Here is a 6,499-nt window from a genome sequence, read left to right as displayed (position 1 = left end):
GCTTGGATAATGGAAATAATCTGTGTAAGGGAGTAAAAATGAAAAGAAACTTCCAGAAAATATTTTATGTGTAACCAACTTTAAAGCTTCAGAGGCGAGTAGACTATGCTGCCAAGTGATCCCACAACACTGTATTTTCATCTGAACAACAGTGTCCAATGTTAACTATAGTACAAAATTAAGCAGAGATACAAATATGCTTCTAGAATTACTCATGTTGCTTGTCTCATAGGGTCTCCATTCACTTTCGTGCCCTTCCCTCTGAATTTCACCATACCGTTCTAGATTTTCTGTATCCTCTCAGTTATCTATACTCAGTGTACCATCTTTGCAATCATATCCATCCTTTCCTCTTTTTCATTAGTTATTTGAAAAGATGGAAGACTCTGCACTTTGTATTTCAGAGGCCTTCAGAAAAATAGAAAAGCATTTGTAAATAACCCTTGAGTTACTGCATGAGAAATGCAATCACGGAAGCCAGGCAGGTGCCATCCTCCCAAGCTTCTGTGACAGGCAGTGAGGTGGTACTTCCCCATTCGCAAAGATGGTGTGCAATCATTCACAGCATCAGGAACACACAGAGAGATGGAGACCTCATAGCAGCCTTCCAGTATCTAAACAGGGGCTATAGGGATGCTGGGGAGGGACTCTTCATTAGGGACTGTAGTGACAGGACAAGGGGTAACAGGTTAAAATTTAAATAGGGGAAGTCTAGATTGGATATAAGCAAGAAATTCTTTACTGTAAGGGTGGTGAGGCATTGGAATGGGCTGCCCAGGGAAGTTGTGAGTGCTCCATCCCTGGCGCTGTTCAAGGCCAGGTTGGACAGAGCCTTGGGTGACATGGTTTAGTGTGAGGTGTCCCTGCCCATGGAAGGGGGGTTGGAACTGGATGATCTTAAGGTCCTTTCCAACCCTAACTATTCTATGAGTCTATGATTCTATGCTGCATGAGGGGCAGGATCACTCCTCAGCCCCTGCTGAGCCTTGGCAGCCTGCTGAACTATAAACGTTTTGCTCTCCAAAACCCAAGAGTAGTACATGGCACAATTTTGCTTGAAAAAGGTGTAACTCTGCTCCAGTCCTACTTCAAATAACCAGCAGAAACTGTAAAATGAAGAAGGACCAAACCTGAAGAAGTTAGTCTATGGCAGTTTCATTTCACTTTGAAACTTACTTAATTTTCTTATTTTCCCGGAAAAAGAACCTTGTTAAACCACAAGAACATTTGATCACCGAATAAAATAAGCTATACTTAGCTAATGCCAGGCTAATGATGAACATGAGCAAAATATTTGTGATTGGCTGATAAAATATGATTGCATTGATGTTAATGCTGCATTAACCTTATAAAATAGCTGATTTTGGGAAGTCAGAGTTTTTGAGTGATGAGTGCTTACTCTTCGATTTGAAATCTAACTTCATGCTAGGAGGTTTTCTCTGAACTTATTATTCTGTTTTTTTTTTTTTAATTAAGATCCCTCAACAAAGGATCTTAAGTAAAAGATCCTCTCATGGATAAAAGAATAACTCAGGAGGAAAAAATGCTGGAAAGTAAATAGATGGACTCTTAGTGCAGAAGGCCACTGCCAGCAGAGCACATATTCTTAAGGATTATGAAACAGGAGGGAAGAAATAAGATGATATGTCTGATGATGACACTAAGCCAGTTCAAGAACTGATGGTGGCACTGCAATAACAACTGGGTATTAAAATGGCAGATGAAATTCAACAAAGATCTATAGAAATGGAGGGAAAAGTAAAATTTTATATATGAAACAGTTACTGCTATTAAGGAACAAGATGTTGGGATTCTACAAGGTCTATAAAACATAATTGTATTGAAGGGACTGAAGCATCTCTTCTGAAAGGAAACTCTGAGAGAGCTGGGACTGTTCAGCCTAAAGAAGAGAAACACCTGAAGGGAGGGTGCAAAGAGGTCAGAGCCAGGCTTTGTTTTGTGGTGCCCAGTGACAAGACCAGTGGCAGTGGACATGTCAGGGAAACATGGAAAGCTTCATCAGAACATCAGGAAATACTTTTTCAGTACCTGACAGAGCACTGGCACAGATCTCCTAAGGACATTGTGGAGTCTTCATTCTTGGAGACATTTAAAAGCTGTCTGGACACAGCCCTGGGCAGCCTGCTCTAGGTGGCTCAGCTTGAGCAGCGGGTTGAACCTGACAACCTCCAGAGGTGCCTTCCAACCTCAACTGCTATGTGACTTTGTGATTCTGTGATTCTGTTTTTGCTTATGACTTGTTTCCTATGAAACACTAATTAAAGACCAAAAGTGCCTATATACCTACGTATGTACAGACACAGACATTTATTATGACGTTGGTTCCCAAATGATAAATAAGGATAGTCCTGTCAAATGGGACAATACTCCTGATATTGATCCAACAGATTATTAGATTTGCAAGACAGCTGCCTGTAACTAAACACCTATTTAATGGTTATTCTCCTGCCAATCAGAGCAATAATGATTACACTGTCAGTGTAAGACTGTAAAGACAGAGGTTTGTGCAAATTCTTTCTTTCCTAATAATTTTCTGAGAAATTACCTTTAAAGACAAGATGTCATGAATTATTGATATTTAGTCCCTTGTTATGAATTAATCTGAATTATTAATTGAGGAATTAACATACATATGCACGTTATAGCAAGCCAGCTGAAGGACTAGGTTTTTCTGTGCAGTCTCAGAAAGCTGTCACTGCAACAACTGGTACTGAAAGTGTCCTGGAAGAACTACTCTTTGGAATTGAAATGGCAAAGTAATTTATCTGTTCACAAAACATTTTCTTTCTTGTCTCAACATGAAATAAATGTACTCAATAATAGATCCAAAGTATTTTGCTCAATTATTCTTGGGAAGGAGGAAACATCTCTGGGCTACAGTGGTGAAATAGACTAAAAAACATGACCTGTGATGAGCAGTATCCAGAAACATTTTTCTGTGGGTGTTTGAAATTTACTCCCATGCAACAGAAGGTCCTTTCAAAATCTGCCTAAGTTCTGTTCAGGGGCTTATGATACACACAGATTTTTTAAAATCCTTTTACACACAGCACATCTCATGGCTACTGGCTACTTGTGTTACATTTCTCTCAGTATTTTCTGTCTGTTTCTTTTCAAACTGAGAGGCTGAATTTGGGATACTGTCTGTAGCTGACCAATGCAGGCATGGACAGAGAATTAAGAGAGTTTGTTAATCTAGATCATGAAACTCCAGAAATAGTATAACTATAGTACAACATTGTACATATTCTCATTTTAATTTCCTTTAAGCCTACACACTTTGGCATAACAAGCCTAATAGCTATTAAAAGAGAACAGAAAATTCTCCAAACATGTGAAAGCATTTGTAGGAAAAGTCATTATTGTTACCATTACTTTTGCTGAAACTCTACTGGGACCACAGACTTTTTATTTTTTTATTAGCTCTCTACGAATAGGATGCGAATTCCCGCATATGCACTAATCAATACTTTCTCCTTCAGTACCCTGAGAAAATAAGGGATTCAGATGATATCTCCTTAAATGTCTTAAGAGAATGCCTATGGCATCTCATATGCCTTAAATGCTAATCTGAAAAAAAACCCTGCAACCAAACAACAACAACAAAAAGCAAAGCACATCCTCCCACTCCATCCCCAAACATTCACATGGCTTCGCTTCACAGTCGGCTACTTTCCATGCAAAGATGTTCTGAAAAAAGGCTTATTAACACTCAGGGTCAGCTCCAAAGCTACCATAAAACTCAATAATCCATCTTTTTCAAAATACACAAAATATTTTCAGCAGTCAAACAGTAACAGACAGGTTTCTATTCTGTGCATTAGAAGCCTGATACAAAGCTATTAACTTCAGGGGGACTTAGATTAGCTTTTTTTTCATTCATTAAGGCTGCTCTTTTCTTTCATTATGCCTGGACTGAAGATTTGCCCTCTGTTCACGAGATAAAAATATCTTATTGGTTTAGGGTATGATACTGTACAATTACATTGCCTCTGCCTATTTTTTAGGTGGTTGCATTTATATGATAGTTGATAAAATGTTTCCAAAAGATTCTGGCCTCAATTAGGCACTGAAGAAAAGTGATTAGAGTCTTAAAAATGTTCACACCAGGAGTTCCCAAGTACTGTAAGCTGTAAAGTTCTGCCAAAGAAAGCACGTCTGGGTGGCAGGATGGCTTTTTTTTTTTGACACAGCAAGCAAGAAAAATGTCATTAATTCTGACAAAATATTCAGGTCAAGATTTGCTCTTCTCACCATTATGGAGAAGGGTTTCACTTTGTCTGTAATGGCATTTAAAGAGCCACGAGCAACACAGCTGTGGAAAATGTTGCACCAAAGGAAGTGGGGACATGGATATGGGATTGCAGCTTCACTAAGAAAGAACACAAAAATCTGCCCATTCTCATTCTTGTGCTTAGATAATAGCTCTGTATTACCCACATTACAGAATATCAGTTTTACATCCCTCTCAGATTATCTCAGTTTAAGGATTTGAGATGTCCGAAGTGGGGTAAGTCCAACCTAAATTGTTCATCTTGCTGCTGAAACACCAGGGGGTAATAAGACAGTTTGGAGATCCAGCAAGAACGTATTTCAAAGAAAGCAAGGCATGACAGCAAGTATCCCTGTTGAACATTAGAAATATAATTTAACAAGAGAAAATTGGTTTTCCCGGCACAGATTGAAATAAGCAGATGAACAATGACTTTACTTCCCACAAGACTTCAATTACTCAAACTTAAACAAAAACATTCACAAACGCAACTGAAAGAATAAGAGTCATAGTTCTAGTGCTGAATCAACTTAACAAATGTGATGGTGTAACACCAGTAGAGTAGCTGTTGTTCTAATAGTTATATTAAACCTCTGAGCATAATAAAAATGGCTTTGATATTTCCATAAGGCAGAGTAAACTCAGCCTGAGTACTATGCTTAAACCATTAACAGTATTGTTGCCTTCTTGATGATTAGTTTGTGTTTGGAGTAATTTACTATATTTTACACTAGAAAAGGAGAAATTATGCATTAGGGAAGGAACATTCCTTCTTATTTGTCCCTTTTTGGAAATGGAGAAGTTTATCTGGCCCTTAGCATACTTTTTAAATTTTGTTGCTTTCAAACTGGTTAAAGTTGCACATCATCATCCCAGAATTAAGTGGGCTAAATTCTGTTCTGGAACATGTATATACAACCCTCAACTTAGCCACCGTCCAGGGCTCCTCTATAGGTATATAAAGGGAGAATTTAGTCCTTTTCACTACTTTTTTGTGTCTCTTCATAAGGCTTCATTTGTCCAATGAGACAAAAAAGAAAATGTGAATAGATACAAATAGATAATAAAATAATAATAATAATAGATACATAAACAAATTAGTAATCATGCATCCTTCTTGGCTGGCCCTAATGTAAGGCCCATATGTTTTAAGCAATGCCCCTATGAAATCTCCTGAGTATTTTTGAAGGCTACTTATCTCTCCATCAGGATCCTGCAAGCAAACACGGCATGCATTATGCAAAGCATTAGCTGGGCACCTGACATGGGGGTGGTCTCAATCTGGAGTCTCATTTCCCAGCCTAACATAGGATGCAAGTGTCACCAAGGCAATGTGTTGAGCTCCCAGGAAAGCTGAAAGAAGGAAGGAAAGTATGCCCTCAGTGACGCCTGCACACAGAGAAGAAGTTGGAACCCTGGTTAGAAGGATGGCATGAGACAAAGCCTAAGAAATGAAAGGATGTAAGGAGATGAATGACACAGGCTGTGAAGGACTTGGCAGAGTTCCAGCAAGGATTCAGGATATCTCAAAGGAGAGGGAAAGGGTGAAGAACAAGAAGTGGGGGGGGAAGCAAGAGTCTGATTTACACCAACGAAAATAGGAAATTCAGCTAAAAGGCTGACAATCTGTTATCTGCTTATCACTCTGCATAGATATTTCAGTGGTATCGGGCAGTAGAGAGTGTCAAATTCTGTTCATGCTGTTACACCCACACACAGCTCAGCAGGTTAAGACTGGCGTGTTCTAGCTTAATTGTGCCTGAGTCAGTCCAAGCACGTACTTTTGTAAGGTACTTTTCTCTTTACAATTTTCTTTTTTTTTTTAATTTTTATTAGCAAGATCAAAAAGGGCACATACAAGAGAAGACAAAACCAAAAACCTTGTAAAATTTTATCAGGTCCAAATTAAACTGTTAGAGTGTTCCCTTCAACAGACTATCCAATGGCACTTGAATGCCAAGCACATACCAGGGTTTTACAGTCTTACAAGGTGCTGACTTCTTCTGATGGAATTTGTTGCTCAGTGTTTCATACCACAAGAATAGCATCCATTGTACTTACTTGTTTTGCCAAATAACAGTTGTTTAAAGGAGCCATTAGCGGAGTAGTGTGGCTTTTCACATACCAAATGCCACCTATCCAATGCTAGCCTGCATTTCACATACAACAATACAGCTCTGTTACTGTGGCATAATTACATACTGT

Source organism: Pezoporus flaviventris, unplaced genomic scaffold (assembly GCF_033815535.1).
Source record: "Pezoporus flaviventris isolate CSIRO_AGI_PZ_B2104156 unplaced genomic scaffold, CSIRO_AGI_Pfla_v1 ptg000037l, whole genome shotgun sequence".
Classification (NCBI taxonomy): Eukaryota; Metazoa; Chordata; class Aves; order Psittaciformes; family Psittacidae; genus Pezoporus; species Pezoporus flaviventris.
This window is presented reverse-complemented; position numbering follows the sequence as displayed.